The following is a 26,614-nucleotide window of genomic DNA, read 5'->3' as shown; positions in this document are numbered from 1 at the left end:
TTGATTTTGATTAAAATGCAGGAGCATAAAGCAACCTACCTCAAATAAAAGAGGTGTGGCTGTATATATAAGTTAAGAAAACAGAAAAGAGACTCCTTCTTTGTGTGTTGATAAAAACAAGTATAACCCCAGTCTGGCCAAACCTAGGTGTGCTTTAATGAAACTCATGTTGTCATTTCTCTCTTTCTTTTCTCTCCTGTTGCAAATCCACAGACAAGACCTTCTCTCCGTGCTCTGAATTTTGTCCTTAGTCATTAGCATGGCAATGTGATCATTGTTCAATCTGACAGGGACACAGAGCCAAATCTGACCTTAAACATTTGATAGAGGTCTTCTTGTAAAATATACAATTTACCAACAGCTGCAGTTATTCTACAACAAATACGCTAGTGTATCAGAGGACTGGGACACAAGTTTGTTTAAACAAATCCAATAAAGTTATCATAGGAAACTGAAGGAAGTGGGTCACCAGTTTCCTGATAATATTTACGACAGTCCGTAGATAAGAGAACTGGAAAGGAGGCCCCTCTTTCTTCCATAGTTTATCACACAGTTAATGCAGAAAGACGAATTGTTGTAGGATAAACTCTGATGTCATACGCTAGCTTTGTCACTCAGACCATCTGTGCAGAAACATATATAATAGTGTGGAATTTGCAGCAAACACATGATGCTTAAGATTAAGATTCTGAAGGAAAGAAGGGGGAGAATGATAGATTTCTGTAAGCTGCATATTCTGAAGGCAAAAGGGGACTTGTGAGCAAACAGCTCTGTGCTCTAAGACCTAAGAAGTATTTGAATGTAGTTCCTCTGGCTCAAATGCACAGAAGCACTAGGCAGTTATCACCCTTTGATTTCAGGTCCGAAGCAAAGAAAAAGCTGGCCTGATGGCTCTGGACTTTGAAATGCTGTTCTTTACTGTGGCACACAAGTAGTATGGATACCTTCAGCAGACAAATGTTAACTTTAAGGAGAAGTAGTTCTGGTGCCAATAGCAAAATGAGACTAACATTAACGGTGGTGACTTTCTCCTTCCTTTTGCATGCCAAGCCGTATGCAGAAGCGTCAGGCCATGTGCAGAAGTGAGCAGCATGCACATCCCATTATACACCGCAGAGAAGCTGGGAAGTCTAGGAACAATTTTAATGAAATGACCATAGTGTCTAAGCTCCTAAAAACACTCCTGGCAGCAAATCCTTGCTTCCCAAGTAGAAATGAGCCACAGATTGGTAAGTGGATGGCTCTAATTCCTTCTGAGCCATCCATGGAAAGATGACATAAACTGTGCACATATCTTATTTTTGAATAGCTAATAATCAGGCATGGATACTGCCGAACTTCAGTGGGTATGTCTTACAAGGACAATCTCAGAAGCTTCTAATTTAATGATAGGAAGGGTTAATTAGGGGATATAAAGGCCCTGCTGAAACTTAATCTACCTATTATGCTTTTGTGTTTCAATAATGCTAATTTAGTTGGAGTTAGAGGGAAAGCTAATATGAGCAGTGCTCCATGGTAAGGGTAAAGGGTATTGAACTACTAGAACAATTTTTTTGGCTCGTCCAAATTGTGGTCCCCATAGCATGCCCAGCTGGAGCATGCTGAGGAGCTCTTCTGGTGGTTCTTCCCACTCACAGAATGCATCAGGTTAAGATAGTGGGCATCAATATCCTTCTTTCACTGAGTTTGGAGGGGTTATATAGTCCCATGGTCCTTACAGGGGAAGTATACCAGAGACCAAGGCAGCCAGCAACAGAGCAGAATTCCCCCTTCCCCTCCCACACCCCAAACCTCAGGCATTTCAGCCATCACTAAGCTGGGTAGTCACCTTTAAGGAGACAGTTCCTTGGGAGTCCACCTGAGCTGCATACCCCTTACATTTCTTGGGAAACTGGAGCCATCATTAGCAGTGAGGGCCCCCTCACTGGCTGTTTAGATTTTCAGCTGATCCCTCTAATTTGTGCAAATTCCAGACCTATGGAGACTAGCAGTGGCCTTTCCATGGGGAAGGACACTGCTTCATTTGTAAGGAATAAATAGTGAAAAAGTATGACATGAAGCTTGCTGAGATTTCCTCTTCGTTAACCCCTGTCTGCTGTATTTTTCCACGAGTCTCCACATGGTTTTGATTTCAGATCTTCAAAATATATTTTATGTCCCTTCCCTGGCCTCCTTTGCGGGACTTTGTTTTGCAAAACAGAAAATATTTCCTGGGTTTATATCTTTCTCAGTAGCTTGAAGTGGGGAAAGTCCTTTTTAAAAAGCCCAGTGCTCGCAGGAAGAGGAGCTCGTTTCTGCTTGTTTTCCACTACAGGGTTGCTCTTCTTTCTGCTTGTGGCCCAGAAAGTCTTACACTTTTGTCTGTGTTAATTGTTTTCTGCATCACTATATTTCTTCATTTAAACCTTCAACCTGTGTTGAAGGTGTGACTCGTTAGCGCCGGCTGTACATAACCCATGACAGAAGGCTTGGTGCAGAGATGGGAGGTGGTGTCACACACCTCAGGGGTGAGGAAGACCCGCTCGCTACAGAGAGCAAGCCTTCCTCTGGCCGCTGGAAACCTCCCGGCTGCAGAGCCAAGCAGCGCCCGCCCAGTCTAGCAGGAAATTTGCCTGACAGAGGAAAACTGTGTCATAAAACCAGTTTTATTTCTCTCGGCCGTCTCAGCCTTTGCGTGGTGGAGCAGGGAATGTAGTGGGAAACCAGAAATCGCCTAGGGCTGCTCCATACGAGCTATTCTTGGCTGTCAGAGCTGTCCCTGAGGCTGCCCTTGGTCAGGCTGAGGCATAAAGTAGTTCTTGAGTCATCAGGGGTTTAAGCAACAGCAAAGTTTGTGTAAAGCTCGCCATTTCCCCTCTTGTTCCACACCAAAAGTAGCTGGAGTGGACCAGAAATAACAGTGCCCCATCGGTTTTCAGCGTCTCGCCTTTAGATCTCCAAGCGAGCAATCTCTAAGTCAGAGGTCCTAAATTTATTGCTTTAGCGCTCGTGCACGACAATACATTTGGGGTAATTTTGTGGCTCCATTTCTGTGGTGAAGAAAGTCTGAAGGAGCCTATGGTAACCTGAAAACTGCCCGTGGATGTGCTGCAGGGAGGAGAGGGGAAGCTAAGGTTTTGTTTGGAAGAGAAAAAAAAAAAATGATGAAAGCGAACATGAGCCAAGACATAAAGTCTCATTTTGCTCCCATGTGCTCGTGCTTGAGCAGACTATTGTTCTGGACTCAGAGATTGGTTCTTAATTATGTTGAGCAGTGAATGGTTTGAATTACGGCCACATAGTTTGGTGAGCACAAGCCTGTTAAGAATTTTGGCTGGGGAGCAGCTGCAGGGCTGCTCTGAGATCACAGAAGGTGGCTGTTGCTGGAGGTGTTTTCAAGAGTTGAGGCGTACATGCTGCCACCTGAAGTCCCATGCTTGAATGCTTTATCTAAATCCACCCTTGTCTCTATTCTGCTATTTCAATCTAAAATAAAACATCTTGTATTTATTGTATCATCACATTTAGACACTACCATTTTGGAATCTCCCGTGGACATCATCAGATCCAGATGTTTCCAAATGTCATCATCCATACACTGAAATGATTACAAATGGAGATATATTTCTGTAAGCTGTTGCTACTCGGTGAAGATTGCCAGTTTCCACTGGCTTGGAGGAGACTTTTATTTTTAATGGGGTAGGGATGGCCCCAAGTTCAATACTGCAGATTTTTAAATTACACATATTGTTGCATGAAGCACAAGTGGTTGCAGTCTCTGTTCACTCAGAAATTTGGACTGCTTTCCCAAGAGGTTACTAATTTTAACACGTGTAGGATAATTTTAACATTGGGATTACACAATCTGATTACCTCTCTCTATCTGTGTGATGTGAGTTCATTATGCACTCTGATCAAGGTATTAAAAGTACAATTCATTTCCAAGGAAGAACTATGTTTCCTTCATCACTCCGTTTCCCTAAACTATCTGACAACTGCACTGGTATTTATATGTACTGTACACAGCTCGCTCTGGCTTGTGAATGAATACTACTGCCCTCTGCTGCAATGAATATCTAATTCCCGTTCAAAGTTACATACTCTCTGTTCTAAACGTGCACAAAATACAGGGAAATGAGTTATATGGATGCCCAGACACGAGGAGAGATACAACCAACAGCTCAGAAGTGGCAAAGGTTTACGCTGACCTCTTTGGCATTGCTCTTGGATGTCAGGGCAAGATTAGAGTTTCTACAGCAGGGAAAAAAAAAAAAAAAACATGGACCGCAACTTGCTGTTATTGTGCCCTAATTAGTAAAGTCAGGCTACATTTTAGATTTTCCCAGCTGTTTACTGATTTGGACACAATAATAACAAGTCAGGGATTCTGATTTCATGGTTTTGGCCATCAGAATAATGAGTATTGCAGTGCTAAAATTTTAGGTACTCTTCTCTCTCCTGAAAGTGGCAACTCTGTGTTAGGTATTGTAGCTTTCAGGCATAATTAACAAAGTTAGTTATGCACTCAAGAGTGATACCCTTGAGCCAGCATCCTGGGTGAAGGATTACCTGTTGTGACTCTTAGGAAAACTAAGGAGATGGTAGGAGAGCTCTGTCTTAAAGCCTTGCACTATGTGCACATTGCACTATGGGAAAACACTTATTTTTGCTAGGGAGTTACAGTTGTATCTTCACCTCGATGAAGGTGTCTTGCTCTTTCTCTCAAATTATCATCTTATGACAATGTACTACAAAAATCACCTCACTATCTTGCTCTCCTTTCTCTCGTAGGTGATCTTCATCAGGTGAATGTAAATAAAGTACTTCCGAAGCAGATGAGCAACATGGATTTGAAATCCCTCAAACTGTTAAGGAAACAGGAACTGGGTCTTCCAGGTACCAGAAAGTGCTTTGAGTGCTTTGATGTATACACGGAATAGCTAACGCCTGTTCCTTCTCTGTTTGTATTTTAAAAGAAAGTATAGCTTTTTGTAAGGAAATGCGCCCTCATTCTTTTGGAGCACACTGTTCTTCCTCTGCAAAAGCCCTCTGCATCAGGCCCTGCAGGGGAATTAGCCAGGAAAATTATATTGCTGGACTGAATTTAGGCATGATCAAGGGGATCAAAGCTCAAAAAGGGGATGTACCAAGATGTAACTCCAGGTCCCAAAGGTACTTAGTGATGTTTACATTCAGAAAGTAGGTGCTGGGAAAGTCAGATGCAGCAGCTGAGCAGGTACTTTGTGATTTCAGTACTGGTCTTAGGTGCCAAATCCCATTTGAGCACTTAAATTTTTTTCTGAATTTGTTAGTGTACTAGAGAAGTTCCTTGCATACAAAAATACAGCAGAAAGTTATGATAATAACCTAGCTGTTGGTTTGGTGCTGTCACACACAGCACCCTCCTGCCCTATCCCCTGGTTACTTTAGCTATAGCACAATCCTGAGAAGCCTTCTGGAAAGTATTCATATTATTTTCAGAACTTGGTCTTACTCTAATGCAGGACGAACAGCAGCATCCTGGCACAAACTCTTCTGTGCTGATCTGTACCCTTTGAAAGAGTCGAGAGCCTGTCAGAAGCAGATGCACGAACCTGGTCATGCCGGATGTACAAAGCTGAAAACACCAGTTTATTGCTTGGATGTGCAAGTTAGAGAAAGTTGCATCCCTTCTCTGACAGGTGGGTTTAGCCTAAATCTAATGCCTATTTTGGTTGGTTTTTTGTTTGGCTTTTTTAATTCAATATTGTTTATATGCCATTAGCTAGTGATTATGATGCCATAAAACAAATAGCTGCAGATCATTAAAATGCAATGCTGTATGCAGTAGCCGAGTGTGTCTCATTTCCTACTGCTCCCAAGTGATTAATGGGCATATTCTTTCCAGCTTCCAGCCTCCTAAACCAGAATTGTACTTAGGGTTAAAAGACAGTTTGCTTTACGCAGAATGTCCTCACTAGAAAACCAGATTGAACAAAAGACAGAAAAACATCATGTGCTACTGGGCACCCTTGCTGTGTACTGAGACACGAGGCCGCTCGATGCACACATTAGAAGAGCAGACACAAGAGCGCAACAGGGGATTGAGACTATGGGAAAACTGCAGAAGTGTCACATGACCCGCGTTGCAAAAAATTACACTCAAAGCCTTTCTGAATGAAGTACATACACCTTCTTTCATTAAGTCATTTCTGTCTTTACTCAGATTTGTCATTAGGAGGTTACTAGATCCCCAAACCATATTCTAATGATTGGTTGGATTTTTCATAGAATAAAAATTTAGAGATAATAAATATGCTTCAAATGTAGAGTGTATGAGTTCTTCGTAAGTGCGTGCTGCTCATTTTCCCAAGATTTTAAAAAGAGAGTAAAAAAAAAAAAAAAAAGAGCAAGAGAAGGAAAACTATCCAAGAAAATAATTGGAGAAGAGTTTGAGGTAGCAGGTTAGAGACCTGCCTATGCCTCATGGAAAATTCAAGAAATATTTAGCTGTATTTGGTGATGTTTCATGTCATGCTTAAGACTCAAAAAATCCAAGCAGCAAGGTAATATCTGAGACAAATAAGCCCTCAATACTGAAAGAGCCTTTACATAAATGACAAATTGTGGATTCTATGTCAAATGAAATTATATTTATCTTTTGTAGAGCAGCTACTAACTTTATACTAGATTAGTGCTAATCTAGTAGCAGCAAAAAGAAGAAAAACCTGAATTTACATATGTGCAAAATAATATAGAATTAAATAAAGAAAAATACAGAATGTATTTAATTTCAATCTAGGTTTACAGTGATGGAAAGAAAATCACCTTTATTGCTTATTAGCTTTTGATAATGTATATTAGACTTTATTTTGGAATTTCAAAAATGGTGCTTCAATTTTATTGTGTAGAACAGAAGTTTAATTTAGTGGTCTGGCTAATGTTGACAATTTCAGTAACTCAACATCTGAAATTTTAAAAATGGCAGAAAGTCAAAATAGATTCAGATAAATTTAATACAGTTAGAATTTTTTTTTGAGCTAGCACATATTTTCTACTATCTCCAGTGTATTTTCATATTGACCTGGTGATGAATGTATGGCAAGCTTGTGCAACTTCAATAACTGAAAAACTCAGCAATGTGAAGAGCTGCCAGATTCCAAAAGCAACTGATCCTACTAAATTGGAAGAAATTGGTAATGGGGGGTAATTGTTATCACAATTACACGTGCCATAAGGATATTGTTTTCATGAATCCTTACTGCCAGGTCAGCTAAACTATGCTCAATAAACTCTAGACACAGGGGACTCATCAAAGTATTCTTCATGAGAGGTCTTCATGTTATTATTGGATGAGGTATAAAAGCTCTTGGGGAGGAAGGGTTGTGATACTGTAGAAAAATATTTCATTCAGTGTCATACGTATGCATCATATGGTGCTGTGAGGAATGAGTCTCTGTCAACATACTGAAGTAATACTATTAATAGCACTGAAAATCATGCTCAAGGATACTTGAAATTAGGAGGAAAAGAAATATCCCTTGCTGAATTAGAGCTGAAGTAAAAAAATTTGAGGTCTTGTGTCTCCCGTATAATTAAGTGATCTGCTGATTCTTAACGAGAGTCTTTTGCGGAGGATTCTTCATGTGACAAAAAGAAATCACCCCTCACGTCTTTGCTGGAGACTTGATTTCTCTCAATTGGTCGTGGGTAGCAATGAAGAAAACGAAAAAAAAAATTAGCTGAATCTCTTTGTAAACTCTGAAGCTTGAAGACTCAAGCTAAAACTTGACATGGGTTTTCTGTTAATCCAGCACATGATTTATTTACTGTAAACAATTCTGAAGCATGGGAAATGGTTTCCAGAGGACTGAACATGAATTTTCTGGACAAACTGAAAAATCTTTTTGTAATGAAAGACTGTGGATTGAAATTGTTAAAAGAGCTTTTGTTTCCAATTTAGGTATCTGGCTCGACAGGACCAGTTGGCCTTCTCCTCAATCTGTTCCAAAAACACGAACCACTTAGCATATATACATTAATCAAGGCGTATGTGTTTAATGGCTCATAAGGCTGTAAAAGGAACATTTCTTTCCTTTTTGGACACTAAAGCACAAAAAGCAGGCAGAGTGGTTTCCTCTCACCAGCCAACAGCTTTCTCTGTTCAAGTAATAGCAAAACTGGGTAGCATCATTCTGTCTATGCAGGTCAGGTGCCTACAGAGATACGACATGTTGGTTCACCGTATTGTTTTCGAAGAAAGCAGAGAGAACAGAAATGAAAGCTGTAGAATTTGGCAGGTGATTAAGGAAAAGAAAGTTCAAATAACTTTGATCCCCTGCTTTCTTTGAAATGTCATCTGAACAAAGGATGTAAAGGATGTTCTAAAAAAGTCAAATATAATTTCCTTTACAATTACACACCCAAGCCGTGTAACTGGAGAAGTAATGAATTTAACCAGTGGGCTAAATGACTAAATCAAGGAAATGAGCATGGACATTTTGAAAATGATGCACTGGGTGACAACTAGATTAAGAACGAGACATCGCTTCCTGCGGCACTGAAACTTGTAAAAGCCTTTTTCCACAAGATACTAGGATTGCGGTCAGGGAAATGGTACAGCTGATTGTAAACATCACGCGTCAGAAAACGAAACATTCATTCTTATTCCTTGCTGATGAAAGTAAGATGAAGCGATTTACAGTTTATTATCTATCGAGCAAGATATTTTTTAATAAGAACTACAGAGGTCTGATAGTCAATCTAAATATCCATTGTAAGAAGGCAGATGTTGTGGTTTCTGAAACAGCTGATAAAAAATTTTAACATCTCTTCTGTTGATATGATAGTCTCCTTTCTACATAGCTGTAGTATTATAGCTGAAATGTTGCTGAATGTATTTCAACGAGAATCAATTGTTTATTGACATTATTAGGTAATGTAGAATTTTTGTTCTTCCTCCCTTCCTTTCTCTCTCTTTTAAATGCTGCCCTCCCCAATCATTTTGGAGTATATCTTGCACATAAAAACATCAACAGAAAAAAATCGTAGAGACACGGGCTACTGCATCATCTGTTTGGTAGAATCATAATCCTGCTCCTGCTTCATTTCTTCAAGCAAGTTTGTTGCCTAGCTCTGAAGAGAGTTTAGGAATATATATGAAGTGACTTTGATGCTTGGACCTTTCTGCTTTGTCTGTAAGTAACTATTCCCTTAGAATTTTGAAAAGATTGCAGCTTAGTCTTGCCCTTGATTTGTTTTCCTGCCTGTGAGTTCTTGCTTCTTGTTCTCCCTCAGCAAAACTACTGTAAAGAGAGGGAAGCACTTTTTCTCTCAGTGATGTGCCGCCAAAATTGCTGCAGGAAATTTCCTCAAAACTTTTGTGATTCGTGTGATATTTTTAAGGTAGAGTACTTTTTCTCTTTTCTCCCATTTCCAGAGTGAAGTACGCACAACCACTGCTCTACACTTTCAATTGTTCTCTCTAATTAAGTATTAGTAAGTGCATGTTGTTTTTTTCTGCGTGTGGCTTTTCTAGCTGGACATTTCATGGGGGCTTTTTAGTTGTTTGCTTTTTTCCCCAGCACTGGTAGCAGCAATAGGTAACCATCTGACTGAATCTCCTGGCAGCAACATCTTGTAAACTGCTGAGCATTTTGTGCCTGTGAGGTGGTCAGTTATGTGAGCATGAATTTCTTCTTGGAAGTGTGCTGCATATTTACAAACAGAGCGGATTTAATTTTCTTCCTGAGGTGAAAAGGTGTCTCCTGTCCCATGGAGGTCTGCTCTAGACTAGGAACCAGATTCTCCATGGCTGGTGTGTGCTGTGGGATGGGAGGGAGCAGAGGCAAAGAACAAGGGGATGAGGGAGAGTGCGCCATAGGAATATTTGTATTAACAAGCCTGAGATCCGAGCTTGTCTTTTTAATCCTACTTGGCTACTGTCTCTTCTCGCTGATGTATGTACAGTGGCAATTTAGCGGAAGACCTGCAGCTTAGAGGAATTACTGATCTGTGAAATACATGAACAGCCCAGGCCAAAACTAAGTGACTGGCAGCTGATCGCAAGTTTTCTTCCCAGAGAGCTATTTAATATGTGAGACTTTGAGCTGGCGACAAAGCACCAACATTTGTCCATGAGGTACTACTATCTATATGGTTCAGTAAATGTAATATGGAACAGAACTCCCTTTGTGCATCATGTACAAGGTATTTGGGGCCTCAGGTGGCTTTTGGACTACTCTAGGAAAAACGTCTTGTAAAGTGTACACTGGTAGATGAATGTGGCTCTAAATAAGCACCCAAACCTAAATTAAGTAGAAGAGCTTGAGCTGTTCTGGCAGTGGTATGGAGCAGAAAAAGCATGTAAAAGTCCTACCATTTTGGACTTCCCTAAGACATGTCGATGCTCACTGAGGATCAGTTCTGACTTTAACTCCTTCTGTAATGCCAGCTGTTGCACAAATGCTAAAACCCCATGTAAGTACGGGGCAAAAAAGTAATAGATTCAGTTTTGAATTAAGGCTGTAAGGGGATTTAGGCTGAATATTTAAGATGAAGTCAAGTATTTGTACGGGAAGCTGGCCATTTACCTTCCCGTGTTTATCCCTCACTACTGCCTGGTTGTATGCAGCAGACATTGAGTTGGCAAACCGTAGTTTTTCAGAAATTTAAAGTGAACTTACTTTGGCACTAAAATACCATATTGCTTCATTTTGCATGCTTGAGTTGTACAATTCCTGGCGGTAAAAACTGTACTTTGGGGTTTTTGTATTCATTCTACTTAAGACACTGAAACCATAAGTGGTTATGTCTCTCCTGGCAAAATATAGGCCGAGTGCCTGATTTCCCCTTTCTCATACACCAACAGAAGGTGTCCACTGACCTCCAGTTAATAGGATTCCCTTGATGTAAAAGCGGTGCGAGAGTGGATTGAATCTCAAAAGTATTTGCAAGTTTAACTGAGATTCATCAGACTTTGGTCTAATAAAATACAATAATTATGTATATGTTTGGCAACATTTGTCTCCTGGTTAATACTTTTATGTTCAGATGTTGTATTACTCACAGATGTTTTCCTGCTGCTTATTTAGCAGATTTCCATTTTTAAGCAGTTTCACATAATTTTGCAAATATTTAGTAAACATTACAATACTGGGATTTTTCACATGGTGCAAAACTGAATTGGCTCGCTTAAGTTAAAACCTTATTGCACTGTAAAGGCTATTCTTTCTTGTTGTTTTTAATTAGCATAACATTCATCAATTTAATGCAATTATATATTTTCTTATAGATAAATAACACAGAAAAAGTACCGCTAAGTTCTTTGTTTACATTAGAGTTTACAAAATTATTCCTAATACCAGAGGGTAAATATTTTAGCTTTGTGTTCAGAAAAATGAAATAATAATCAGTAAATCTTATCCAAACATTTGGATTTGTCCATTGTAATATCCTACAAAGTTTTACGAATGTCAGTGCATAAATACAGGTTGCTAATTTATTAAGAACTGTGACAGCCAGGTTGTTTAGGTGGTGCTTTCGGTTAAGACGACTTAGATTCTGTGTATTTGAAAGATTAAACTGGCACTAAACCCACATCTTTCTCTATCAAGCCTTTCAGGTTGACTGCATTTGGGATTCATTCCCAACTCCACCATGTTTTTTCACTTGAACATTAAAATGTCAGATAGAAAGAAAATAATTCACAGCTGTCTTGGGGCTTGATTCACCCACCTCTGACATCAGTTTCATGCCAGCATAACTCCATCGAAACCCGTGCTATTACTCTGGTGCTATACTGGTTTAATAGAGTAGCAAATCAGGCCTTAGGGGGTTTCTTGGTTACTTCTAATTTTCTGATTAAAGCAGAGTTATTGAAACTCATAAAATCCATGTAACATTGTTGCTCCACTGTGGGCTATCTCTATCAGAAACCTCACTTCATTCTAGGGCTTAAGGAAATTCCCAGCTGGCCTCAGCTCAGTGAAGGTGCGTTCAGTCAAACACTTCAGCAGGATTTTTATTTTTTAATTTGTATATTATTTTAACCACGTTCCAGAGCCTTGCAAACACAAAGGTTCCAAATATTCCATAGATTTCAGATTCTTAGGCAGATGTGAGGCATCATCTCCAAATTCATGCTTCTCTTCCCTACCTCATCCTTCCTCTCCATGCAGCCAACAAAACGGCAGATTACTACCCAAAATATTTTCAAGATTGACCCTTTGGGCAGGAGAATTTGTTACTCACCATCTACGGCCTGTCGCTGGTAGCGTGGTTGCGCTGCCACAGTCTAAGGGCTTCCCCAGGGGAGTACTGGCATTCATTGGACAAAACTGATAGAGCTGGAAGAAGAGGGAAAGGATTTTTTAAATTTTTTTTTTTTTTCTTTTTTGGCACTCCTGCTATTCAGGTTCTGCCCCTGAAATAAAAAAAATGAAATGAAATAAAATAAAATAAAATAACCAATCCCAAGCCCTGCCTCCGTAAGCAGAGCTCCCCTCTGTTAATTCATCATCTGCAGGGGTAGGTGAGTCAGCCATGTGGCATGAGCAGCCTCAGCCAGCTGCAGTTCCCTCCCCAGCGCGGGGCTGCGGGAGGGCATCTTGCTCTCCCCAAGCCTGGCTGAGCACACGTAGGGTGCTTGCTTTATCTGGGGGAATCGATGTAGCATGCACATTGCCACCACTAAGTACTTCAAGATCGTGAGTCAGAAACTCCTTAATAAGTTACACTATTCACAAATCATGCAACTGTTAAGAATTTAGGGGGGGATTTTGTTTGCCCCTTTGCTGTGCTATTCTAGTCCTTGTTTTAATGTTTTTTTTCTCTGCAGTCCCAAGGGTTGGAAGTGAATTATTTATAAATAAATGAAAACTGAGTTTCCCACATCATATACGATTCTAAGAGCCGGACTTTTAACACCACCACCAAAATACTGGGGGACTCTAGGTTGGAGGAGAAGAACTGCCAGCTCTCTGACATGTTCATCTGGATTGTTTATGTTTTCTCCTCTGGGAGCAAGAGCTTTCTTTGAAAGCATTGCATCACTTCTCTCTGGGAGGAACACTTCATGATGGGCAGCTTCTTGCAAAACTAGCCAGAGAGTTTTCAACAATACATAGTAGGGCTGAGCTTTCCAACACAGCATCCAAACGTCCTGTACGGCAAGGAGAGAAAAGAATGGATGTAAACAGAAGTGGAATAAACGAGGGGAATGATTACACGAATTCTTTTCGTGTCTTGAAGAAGGTCCGGTCAGGTCTGGTCTGACTCGTTATTATGGTTTGTAATCGTGTGCGTGCCATTTGACAGAGGGAAGGTGACTGAGGGCTCAGTTCTGTATGCAGGCAATCTGAGAAATGCTAATGGCCTCAAGTTCTATAAATTAATGTAGTGAGAACAGAAATTGTTCCGTGGCCTTTGCCTGCAGAGGCATAGAGGTTGTCCGCTTCAGGGAAGTCAACCCAAAGTAACTCTTGAAGTGTGCAGTGGTTTTAGGAACAATCATCTCGTGCATTACTAAAATGGGTTTTCATTTGATTCTGCTTTACTCAATACGTACGGTCCAAAAGATAGTCAGAGAGGTCTTTTATTTCATTAGAGGCTAAAATCTAGAAGTGCAGAGACCTAGGAGATATGGAAAATAATGTTTATGGAGGAAAAGAAAAAGAAGAAAGAAAGAAAGATTATTTAATTTCAGAAGAGTTCCTGCTATGCTTTAAGCCCTGAATGAAGATTTACGCTGGTCCCGCTCGATCCAAACGGGTTGCCTCTCCTTAATAACAAAGCTTCCTTTGAGAATGTTTAATGCATGTTGCTGCTGCCAGATACAACCTCCTACTTATTCTAGGTTTTGAAATAGACTGGGCAATTCCTAAGCTTTCTTTGGCATGTGGAGATAATTCATGTGTTGGACTACAAACCAGCTGCTCACCCAAAAGTGCAGCCCGGATGATGTAGATTAGGAATAAACAAAAGGAACTGGAAAATTCTGTAGAAGTAACGTTTTAATAACTTTGCTTCTGCATTATATGCTGGAAAATATCTTGTGAAAAGTGAATAGTCTGTGGAGGGTTCTCTGCCCTTGGCTATAAAAAGGTTAGTTTTTCTTGTCCCCTTACACGTGTATGCAGCAGATAATATAGAAAATGCTAATCCTAGTCAAAGCCTGCTGAGAGGGGGAAAAAAAAGTTAGACTTAAGTAATAGATCTGGATAATATACTCAAAGAGCATTGGCACAGTGATGGCAGCAAACGCACAGGAGAGAGTGTTCAAGCTGCACTGTGTCACACAGAAGTGTCTTCAAAAAAATAACACACTTGGTTGGTTTGTTCCAAAATTTAGCATTCCTGCTGGAGTGTCAGGGGCTGCAGTGCCCCAGAAATACCCTTTAAAAGCCCCAGGCGTAATTGCTGGCCCTTGAAACTTCATGCCAATGCTGATGTGAAAGAAGGATATTCCAGCAATACGCCTGTTTCCATGGAGTACGTCAAAGAACAATGGAGCAGAAGACAAAGCTTGGATGAAGCTACCCCCAGGAAAGGTTTGTTTTTGTTTGAAAACTGAGACAAAATGTACATAAATGAATAAACTGAAACGGCTGTAAATAGCCTATGAAAACATGCTACAATAAAATTGTTTAGGATTCTTCTTCATTATCCCACTTCACATTTGAGAGAATGACTGGAAAAGAAGATGCTGTATTTTTTTAAGAAATCCACAGGCATTACAGCAAATAAGTGTGTTTTCCAGTTCAAATATTTTGAGTATTTTTTAATGTTTGCACAGGCTCATGATTTCTGAGCCCATGTAATAATCTGCAAAAAAAATCCCACTATTTCTTGCTTCGCTGAGACTCACCACATGGCATACAGTTGAAAACACTTTGCTGTGGCGTGTTTAATAGGTTGCAGAGTAGGCAGTACCTCTAGCCATATGTGGTTCCTTATAGCAACTGGGATGAGAGCAGATAAAATATGTCCCGCTTTCCCAAAGCAAATTGTATGGCTCTGTGGCTACCTGAAAGGAAAGACCACTTCCAGTTTAGCCACACAAATGTAATCTGTGTGTATTCTTAAATTTATGAGTGGCTACGTTACCGTGCAATCAGCCTGGATTACCAAAATGTTGGATAAGAAAGGAAAAAGGTTTGCTTCTCATTATTTTTCCCTCTGAGCGTATGTCTGCTTTACTCAGAATTTCCTATACCTGATTCTTTGGTGTCTGTGACCACCAACAGAGTTTTCCCCAGCCCTAGCAGTCTGCTTCAGATGTGTGCACTGTATATTCTCCTTGTCCGGAGGGTTCTGGTAAAGGTATTTATCTGTTGAATGACGTGCAGACTGCCAGATTCAACAGATGACAGCTTAACCACAGCACTGGTGGTCACTAGTGCTGTGGTTTTTATTTTGGGATCCTGCTCGCTCTTTTAAAAGTATTGTTGTCATGATTGACTTTTTTTCCCTTCCTTTGCAAGCTGTTTCTTGTGAGTTTGCAAATCCTTCTGCTCTGTCCCATATTAAGGACTGGTCTTGATTTCACGTGCACTAATTTCGTGCTGCTCCTCCTCTAGCATTCAGCAGTCGCTTGTGGTTTGTGCTTATATGAAATCAAAGGCAGGAGTTTGGGAACAGATGTGAATAAATGGGCATGGACACAAATAACATGCCTTCTTGCTCCCTCCCTCTTTCTCACCTGTTGGCCATTTGCTAACCTCTGTTAAATTTAAGACACAGGGCAGTTTAGAAAACACACTGATCACGACTCCCCTTTGTTTTTCTTGTTCTTTTCACAGGTGGAGATTTGTGGAAAGGGAAGACAGATGCAACATGGGGACATGAAAGAGGCAAAGTGAAAGGACAGTCGTGAATCATCCAGCCCAGACCTTTGGTATCAGCAGCACCCATGTCATGTAAGTCCTGTTCATGAGTGTATCAAGCTGGAAACTGCTTGGCAGCATTGTTGTCAGCAGAATACTATCTTGTCCTGATGAAGCTGAACGCAGTCAAGTTAATCATCTCTTTTGGGGTGGCATACTGTTCAGATAGGATGGTTTTAGAGACCCAGGAAATTAAAAAGTCAGACGGATGCAAATGTGTGTAGTGCAAATGCATCCTTCCACAATTCTGCATATCACCACAACAGTTCTTAACAGGGACTTTCTTAGCAAACAACATATGCAAAGATGATAACCTCCCTGCTGATACTGGCAGATACCCTCCTTTCTGACGGACTCAGTTTCATTCACACGCACAACAGGGGGGGAAAGGATTATTTTAGCACACTTCTTTCTTTCCTGGTTCACATCATTCACTGAGTTTGTACAAATAGGAAGGATGCCAAATTGTTTACAGAGGATCAGAGATGATTTGAGCCAAAACTATCAGTCCAAGTGCCCTCAAACTTCTGATGTGGCTATGACTCCAAAAGCTGTGACTCAGCCCTGTCTCTGCACCAAAGTGAATGTCAAAATGAATATTCAGGACAAAAGCCCTGTTCTAAGTTGTGCTGTGAGCTCCCACTGTGTGCTAGACATGAGAAATTGTCCTGACTCTGTCAGCATAAAACTTTCAAGACACAGGTAATGTACATCATAAATTTGAGCTGAGAATTTAGCTATAAGCGTTTTTCCTTTGAAAAATCTTACTAAGCTCCTATCTCCTTCCCCTTCCAGACCACCCGCAGTTGCCACCCACAAGGCAGTCACTCCGTGGTCTTTAGAGGTCACCTGTCATCCTCAGTATCATTCTAAAAGCATAGGTGCTAAGCCAAAAAAAATCACTTTAAGCTGGTGCTTAATGTCAAAGATACAGTTCATATAATTAGAATATAATTAGAATTTATATTGACACCTCTGTGTTTACTTCCTACTAAATGTCTGCATATTTTCCTGAATCTTGGCTATGTATATAATAACAAAGGTATGACTCTATAGAGATATGGAGATCGGATGTTTGAGGGAAGGGATTCTGCTGTAAAGGAATTGACGGGAGGTACATCCTTGGCTCTGACACACCAGCATGGTACCAGGGATGCTTATGTAAAACACTGAAGCCAGTATCATCACCCAAAATGAAGCTGTGGATCAGGGAGTATTGTAATGGCATTTGCAGTACTACTTCTTTCCCCTTTTGTTTCTTTTTTCTTCTTCTTTTTTCTTCAGTGTTATATGTAGACTGAAACTGCTGAGTAGATGCATGGCAAGGAATAATTTTCAAATCAATCAAAGGAAAAGAAAATGTTTTGGTGATTTCTTATTATATTCATCCTCAGTCATATACTGCTGTATTTTTTTAAAGTATTCCTGAGACTAATGCTTTCCTGCTCAGAGAGCTGAGACCTTCACCTATGCCCTTATCATCTCTGGCTTTGACGATGGTCACCTCCTCTTTTCTTACTTATCTAACGCTCATTCGAAAACAGCTGCCATAGATGATCTTCCTTCCTTACCACTACGGTTAGGGTCACCCCTTCACTGAATCCTCCCCCTGACTCATCGTTTGCAGCACTAGAGGAGCTTGCTTCTTGTCCTCGGTTTCAAAAGACAAATTCAAATTCACCTTTTCTTGATTTTTTGCTCACCTCTCAACCAATTGCTCTTGGCTTTCGTAACATCTTCACTATGGCGATGCACATCTGTAACATTTTGAGGGTTTTTTTTCTGTATTGCATAGTGAGCATGCTATTTGAAACGCTGTCTTTCAGCAGCCTGAAAACCTGCTTTCTCCTCATTTGGCTTCGTTCTCAAGACTTACCTCCTATGCCTCTAGGTATCTCTCTTTAAGAAAAGAAAATGATTTGTGATTGGGAATTCATTTTTACATATATTTTTAAAATTTGAAATATGGTGTGATGATGGTCACGATATACATGTGTCTTAGGTTGACTCCACAATATTATTACTGTTTATTGCTGCTGTCATCTTTGATTTCCCCTTCTGTTGCAGCTTTCACTTGTTGAAGCTTGTCTTAATTTCAGACCCAGATCCTACAACTTACACATCTGCTTACCTTTAGTCATCTGTGTATTCCTATTGATTCCAGTGAGAATACACACGTACTTTAAATTAACCACATGTGCAAGATTTTTGGAATTAAATCATGGGAAATAAAGTTTACTTGTTATTTTTCCCAGCTTCAACAGCTAGCAGCTTCTGCAGGTGGTCAAACCTGCAGAGATTTAAAAACCATTGTTGCTAAAGAAAAGACAGTCGGCCTGAAATCAGTGATATTTGAGAAAAGGTCTTGACAATATTAAGAAGAGAATTTTGTATAGCAATAGTAGTGGTGTGAGCTTTCATAGCAAGGGTTGTTCCAAGACAGTAGAACTGGCAACGACCCAACATTTTATTCTCTTTTCTCGAGGCAATACTCAGATCAGATACAGTTTTCCTCCCTTACGTAAATTGGTGTTGTCAAAAGTATGGGGCAGGAGGGACAGGGGAAATAGCAGTTTGTAATTTTTGATGGGGAAAACCCCCCAGGGTAACTGGTGCTGGGTTGTTTGGTAATTGGAAAGGACTTAGTTTCCTGAAACACAAACACCAAAAGGAGAGTGGAAGTTTCTGAGAAAAAAATCATGTGGAAACTCAGGTTGAAGAGCCATCTCTACTGTGAAGATTGACTACATTATTATAATTTGTTTTTCTTATTTCTGTGTATTTTCTTCACATTTAAACTGTTACAACAAGGGCTGGAAACAACTCAAATTTCAGTCTGCATTAAGTAACATCGTAACTGCACTTCAATTAAAAAAGAGAGAGAGAGAGAGAGAATTTAAAAGTTATGGTATTCTAAATCACATGCCACATGATATTTGAAAATATTTGAATAAATGTAAACCATTAAAATCATTACAATTGTTCGAAAAAACATCTTTTTTTTTTTTTTTTTTTATTTTGCTAGTACAGGCTAGCAGTGGCAGAGTAAAATATGAGAGAAAATGAAAACTGTGAGAAGATAATCTAATGATAGTTTAATTTTGATATAACATTTCATTCTTCAAGAAGTGCAACTTTAAAAACGTGATTCAAGATGTATGGAAGTTAAAGAAAATGTTTCATTCCAGCACACCGTAGACACAGGTCTCAAAATATCGTCTTTCCCAAAAGACAGAAATTCTGGGCTGCCACCATCTCTGCAGCTCTGTGGCCAATATCTGCATTATTTATTTAGCCTGGGAAACCTCTCGGAAGGAGCAGGATCACAGGGCAGCTCAGACAGGGCCAGATGGGAGGAGGTGGGAGGTCAAGCCCTGCGCTCAGCTCATCCCTTGTGGCTTTCCCCAGGGGACTGCTCTTGCGCCCAGCAGCCAAGGAAAGAGCCCCTGCAGCTCCGGGTCCCTGTTGGGAATAGAAACCCAAACGACAGAGAGAAAGAAAAGCAGAGGGAGCAAAGAGTGTAACCTAGTATTTCCCGGCATTGTCTCCTGAAAAGAGCCCTTCAGTCTCAATCTGTTGGCTGCACAGAAGTGCATGAGGTGATCTCAGCCTTAGAAATCAGTAAATTAGATAATTAACTTCTCTGCTAACTTAGAATTATTTTTGCTGATGTGTGGTTTGCTGTTTTTATTCCTATAATCCGTTGGTAACTTAATGCCTTTACGTTTCAGAAAAAATATTTCCTCCTTTTCTAGCTTTGAGCTGTTTGTTAGTATAAAATAACCACATTTATGAAAGGAGCACAAAAGCCCACAGGGGTGAATGCACTGGAGACCCAGAGCCACATTTTTTCACAGTCAAATTTCTGACGTCTTGCAGGCAGGGCAACAGTGATTAGCATGATCTGTTCCCTCTTCAGAGTATATTTATATTTGCCATACAATAACACACATTTTTTCATTTTTCTATGAATATGACACTATCTGCAAACCATCATTGTTCTCTCTGATATGTGCTAAATATTGACAAAGAAACAAAAAAAAAATACGCATGCCAAAACAAGCTGACCTATGGTACAAGAAGAGTAAATAAGCTAATGTCCTTGGAGATGTCTTTTATTATTACTAATTGTTTTTTAGATGCCACAAGTCTCTTCTCAGTTGTGGAAGACAAAGGCTCCTCCAGTGTCGCATTAAATTGGGGGCAGGACCAAGTGAAACGTCCCTGTCCCGAACAGTAAATTCGTGAAGAGGTGGAGCAGGCTGGCTGTGTTGTTAACAGCTCTGGTTTTACTGCAGCTGATGGGTTTTGGAGTGCTTTCTTCTATCCCACATCACTCATCTATGTCATGTATCAGGGGAGAGCAATTACTTGACTACGTATAGAGATATTGGGTAGTACCTGAAAGTATTCAGCTGGTTTGGACGGTGTCTGGAGTCTACCTCTTCATAAAACTCATCTTTATCAAGGCCCAAGAATCTTCCTTTGTAGCTTATCCAGAAACTGTCCACAAGCCAAGAAGTTCAGAACAACCAAGAATACGAAAATGCAGTTAAAAGTGCACGTGATATGCGTGGAGACTGTACGGGAAACAGTCGCAGGAATTGTAAGGCTTGGCAGAAAAAAAAGCATCTTACCCCAAGTTAAGGGTACTTGGGAGGCTTATTTAGCCTTCACTTTGGCCATTTGCTCACAATTTTATGTTATTATTTACTACATGATTGAATTGAAATGTGAATTTGCCATAGCAACCCAGGCTTCAAATGGGGCATACGTTGCTTTCCAAAATTACAGCACCTCCTTAAAAAGGAGTAAAGAATAGTGCTCTGTGTAATCTGAACTCTTGCAAAATGTTATTAGCAAAATATGGCTTTAATAAACAACACATTTTCCCCAATTCTTAGGGAAATAAGGAAAGGTTGCAATTATAAGAAAATATCATATATATTTATAAATATATATATATATAAAATGAGCTATTTCAGCTTAATCCATTTTTGAGGAAAAAATTAAGGTGGGGGATATGCAGCTGGCAATGGTAAGACCAAGGCCCTGTGGGACTTATACATGGTGTGGGTGAGGGTTTCTATGCCACTGCCTTCTTGTTTCACCATAAGGAAAACAAAACAGTGACAGATCATACATTCATTCATGCATTTTACTCCTTCCATTTAATCAGTCCTTTTGCCAGAAAAATAATGGAGCATCCAGCAGATGACATAATTGTACATAAATAAATATTTATTCAAATCCCCTACTTGCAGTCACTTCCCACTAACAAAATACCAGAGTCAGCTGGATTTCTGGAAAGCAGAATGTGTCCAGAAGTTTTGCTAGGTTATGCAGAATTATGCTTGTTTAACTGAGCCTTTGAAAGTCTCATATGTTTTTAAATGTATATGTTTGTGTATGTGTACCTGTCTGTCTATCCATCTGTTCATATTATGTGATACAAAACACTTGCACTTGTACATCCATTTCACTTTTTTCCTATTGTTCTCAGGTAGAATTACTAACAAGATTTATCTTAAGCATAAGCATACATAAAGTTTTTCTGTTGTGGACATCGATTTTATATAACTGATGTACATTTTTTTTTTTTTTTAAGCAGATTTTGAAGAGATTCAGCCTTGTGTATGTTCAGCATGAGAAAAGAGCTACACAAAAAAGGAGCAACCTTCTCGCCGTCTTTACAAATTATTTTTTGTGATTAAAGTGACAACGAAAATCCGGAAAATCACAGCTCTTTGTTATAATTTTTAAAAGCAAGTCAAGAACCCAAGCCCTGGAGCAAACAAGTACTACAACAGGTGAGTTAACACATGTCTCTCCAAACACTTCTAGAGATGTTTAGGAATTTGTTTTCAATAGGAGATAAGTGGGAGCTTCTGTACCTAACAGTGAAGAAGCAGCCCCAAGCCCCTGAATTTTTTAATTGCTAGACTACTGTAAGCTTTCTTACACAATGCAGGCCAGCGTAAAGGATAGAGAAGACTGGGGGCACAGTGGCTGCCAGATTTACTTCTATGCATCTCTAGTGTCCAAGCTAGTAGTCTAGGTTCAGGAGAAATGCAGCTTCAGAGCTTAAAAGGCCAGCAGTGGGACCTATTTTAGACCTGCTTTTTGATGTGCTGCAAGTTGCACCAGAAGCCTTCACTGGCAATGGGAGATGCCTGGATGCGGGGCTCGGAAGAGCTGACTCCTATTCCTTGTACGCACGGGCAGAGTTAACCTATGGTGGACACACCAGCCTTGCTGGGTACCTACAGAATCTCAGTCTGGCTGGTTCAACTCGTCCACTTCCAGACTTTCTGTTCATTGTAAATAGAGACCTGGGAATCTGGACCCAGCGTTTTTGCAGATATTCTTGTCTTTTCCACTTTAGTGCTAGTTCTCTCTTTCGGGATTTTACAAGATAATATCAGAACATGCCTCAAATATCAGCTTCCCATTTGCAATTCATGATATTAACTGAAAATTTCACAGGTTAAAAGCACATCTTATGGATTGGCTTAAATCTATTATCCTTATTTTAGGTTCTTGTAAGTTAATGAAAACCACAGCAGGTTTGAATTTTGTTTTCCTTTTTAATCTAGAGACATTATTTGTTTTGACTGAAAGGGAATTGTGAGAAATACTGATAGACTTAAAGAGAACACATTCAAGTGCTTTCTGAGGACAGCAAATGAACCCTAGCAGTGAGATCCTGCTGTATGCAAGGCTCTAAAATTGCACTGCACAAGTACTTTACTGGGATGTTAAGTATAGGGGTGTAAAATTAGTTACATGTTCAAATGCGTGTAATCCAAGATGATATCCAGTTAAAAATGGCTAATGCATAAGGAAAAAATTATTCTCAAAATTTAAAGGAGTTATATTCCCATCCAAGATTTCTAGTGACATCACACACCATGAAACAATAAAATCTAATAAAGCTTGTTCACTTCAGCAGAAGTTTTAAAGTATGTTCAGAAAGACATTCTCTCATCAGTGCTGCCTGACTTCAGCCTTGAAATCCTAAATCTGACAGCTGTTCACTTCTTTTTTACTTCTCTTTCTACCACACAGAACAGCATCTTTGCTTTTCCTTCCCAGCCTGCACCCACAACATATGCATCAGCCATACCAACACGCTGAAATATTTTATGTAGAGCATTCCCCATATTCACTGGGAAATACCAGAAACTGATGCAAGTCCTGATGTAAGTTTTCAATAAAATAATGAAATTAGGGCCTAGCTAGCTAGGAACAGTGCACATCTGATTTCAGAGCTCCATAACTCCATGGCTACAGGCAGTATAACTTCATAGTTCTCAGAACATGTGAAACTCAGGAGCTACTCAGAAACATAAACTACAATTCCTGGAGGTAAAGTGAAATATCTATCAGTTGTATGTATCAAAATTTGTCTTCTCTGAAAGAATATGCATTACAGAGAGAGATGTCTGATACCTGACATATGGTCTTCTTTCCAGGAATCAGTGCTATGTAAGTATTAAAAGAAATGTTCCATTCTCAACCTTATGCAAAGGCAGAGCCTTTTTCGGCCTTGGCCTTCACAGAGTAAATGCATTAATTTGAATTGTGTTTTTATTAATGCTAAAAGTCAGGAAAAAAGCCAGGACCGAACCCCATAATGCCATTGCTCTGCTATTTGGAAAGTTTTGCTTGTCTATACTTTAAGCTCCCTGGGAGAAAGTCTGTCTTTCCAACGGTTTCAGACTGTGTACAAGACAATAGAAACAATGCTGGAATATAATAAATGCTTAACAATATTAACAGTGCCAGTGGATTCAGTTTGGTCCATGTAATTGCAAAGTGTGTCCAGATGCTGCAATGATGCATACCTTGTAAAGGCATATAATGATAAACAGATAATAAAGGTTGAATTAAACAAGTTGATGGTTTTGGCCTTGTTGCTGGCTGGCAGTTAGGGAGTGTACGTGAAATAAACCATCACCACAATTAGCACTGATTGGCACTCTACCATCCCCAGGGAGATCCAAGATGTTGACTGTCTCACTTCTGGGAATGGTCCCTCTGGGGCAGCGTTCAAAGCATTGACAGATTGGTGCAGTAATGACTTAATGCATAATGCCCAAACTTTTTATCATTTGCCAATTAATTTCAACTTTGGGAGTTGTCAGTTCAGCCCTTTTTCCAAAATGTAAAGGAAAAGTGCTTTTAAAATTATTTTCTCACAGAATAATTGCAGAAGGATAGCCAGTTCCAACACAAAACCCAGGCACAGCTTTATTAGGTACCTAAAAGGAGATACAGGCCTTCCTCCTAATTTATCATCAACATGTTTATTTATCTCATAATGTCCCACATCTCAGGCACTGCACAGACCATCCTCTAAGATCAGCAGTACATTCACCCTGTAAAAAGCTGTTTAACTCAATTCAATTACATAAACCAGTTTAATCTAAAACAACAGCAATGCCGGGTAACTGTAGGCTAGCCTGGGTAAGAATTATCTTGGCTGTGCTGTCTGTTTCTTAACTCTCTGTATTTCAAGTCTCCTCTGTAAGAACATTTGTCTGTTACTTATTCTGAAACTATAGATGACAGGGTTTCCACAAAGGTGTATCAATACCTACTTAATGTTAAAGCTGAACACAGGTGCTTCATGAAAATGTGATGCACTTGAAAATAGACTTTATTGATATTTCTCTGGAGGTCAAAAGATCCTGTGATGGAAGGTGTAATGACAATTCAAGGTACTAGTGATAGCCACTTTGTAGTATTCCCCATTTTCCTGGTTTCTTTGAATTACAGCACACGCAGGTCTAGTTGAAATGAAAAGTTAAGGACACTCCTGATACGGGAACGTGCTTTTCTACTAGGACTGGGCATTGATGGGTAGGAGTCTGTTACAATAAAGGGAGCCAGAAGACAGCTGAATGCAACCTGAGACAAAAAGGAAGTTCTTTGTGCTAAATGATTAAAACTAAGGCACTTTGCCAAAGCATGCATACATCATAGCATGCTACTTATTTGGGTGAAGAAATCCCCCCAAGTTCCACTTCTTGCACACTGACAGATGAGCTCTGAGCCATCAATTATCCCCAGCAACGTGCCCAGGACCACTGCTGTCAAACGCACAGTACAGCCTGCTGCCCGCCGAGGCCCATTTGAGGAGCTGTACTCTGGTTTCTCCTGGAATTACATTTTTGAATGTGTGTGACACAACAGACTGCATTATAATGAGCGCAGAGTTCAAAACTTGGCACCCGTGCCTGCTCTTTTTCCAAAGTCAAGTGTAAAGTCTTAGGGCCCTATTAATGAAAAATCCACCCCATGGCTGGATCACAGAAAAAGGAGGGCCTCAAATTATGAGCAGGATCTGTTATAAAAGCCATGTGTTCATGTAAAAATATGATGGAATATGGGCACAGAACGTTACATGTGGATTTCACTAGATGCATAGGGATTCCTGGTATGCACGTAAATTTATATGTTGTACTTAGAGACACAATGCAAAGGGTCAGGAGGCTGTAAATATGTTTCCTTGCTGCATAAAGTAGTGTGATAAACAACGACACGCCAAAATCCCTTAAACTCAAGGTCGAGGCCAAACTACAGCTTGAAGCAGGACAGCCAAACACAACCATCCATGCAGGGACAGTAGAGCTAAGGAACTCAGCAAATTATGAAAGATATAGCAAGTCTTACTTTCCTTTATCCTGCCTAATGTTTTTGCTTCTAAAGAGTGAAGCCAATCACTCTTGTATGATATATCAACCATGGTCCCTGAACAATCTGGGGACCTGTTAATAGTTTATACCTGAGTATTTGACGTAGGCTGCAGGAGTAGTCAATGCCTGTTATTTTTAGAAAGACAATTAAGCAGTCCTAAAATATTAATGCATGCTAGGAGAATGTTATTGATCTCAGGAAAAATTGTTGTTTTCCCAATGATCTCAGCAAGTTAACATACTCACTTTAATTTCTTTTTACTCTTTTAACCAAAGAGTTCAGGAAAAGATAAGACAGAAGAATTTTTCCATCAGAAAATAATTAATATCTCTAGCCTTAGCCAACTTATGCAAAGCAGACTATTCTTCTTTTTGTAATATGTTTAATTTCCCATACATCTCTGCTCATTCTTTCATGGACAGCCTGGATTACAATAAAGTGTTTTAGGTTTGGTTTTTTTGGGGTTTTTTTGTTTGTTTTTTTTTTTTTTTTTAAAAAAAAGGCAGGCTGGGTTCATGCTGCTCACTTTCTGCAAGTTGTACGTGTAACCTAGCCTGCACTGCTCCCTTTCTCTCATAGCTGCATGTGTGCAGTCTTTGCCTACCATTAATCCCCAGCATGATGGGCTTTGTAAACGAGACAATGCAGAAGTCATGAGAGGACTCTGGGAAGGAGATTTGAGGCTACTTTTGTAAGGCTGCTTTCAGAAGAGCCCTTTCTCCTTAGCATATGCGTCGTCCTGCTGTCGGGAAAGGCACAGAGAGGAGTGAGGCCAGAGCATACAGTCCTTTGGCAATTCTGGATAAGAGCTTTGCTCTTTGGACTATTTGCATTTGCTATAATTTATGCCATCCCAAAGCTTCTAAAGCACATCTAAAGCAGCTCTATCCTCTTTGGTATAGATTCTTATTAAAAAGCATAAAACATGAGACATTGTGACGGAAAACTAGTCTTTCTCACCGACATGACGACTTCAACTGTTCGTTCTACACACGAAACAACGCGACAGCAGCTTTCAGCTTTTTACGGTGTAAGCATGTCACGGCAGCTGGAGGAAGCATTAAGCCAGC

The sequence above is a fragment of the Platalea leucorodia genome (assembly GCF_965183815.1).
Source record: "Platalea leucorodia genome assembly, chromosome: 6".
Lineage (NCBI taxonomy): Eukaryota > Metazoa > Chordata > Aves > Pelecaniformes > Threskiornithidae > Platalea > Platalea leucorodia.
The sequence above is the reverse complement of the archived record's forward strand: the minus strand, read 5'-3'. Positions refer to the sequence as shown.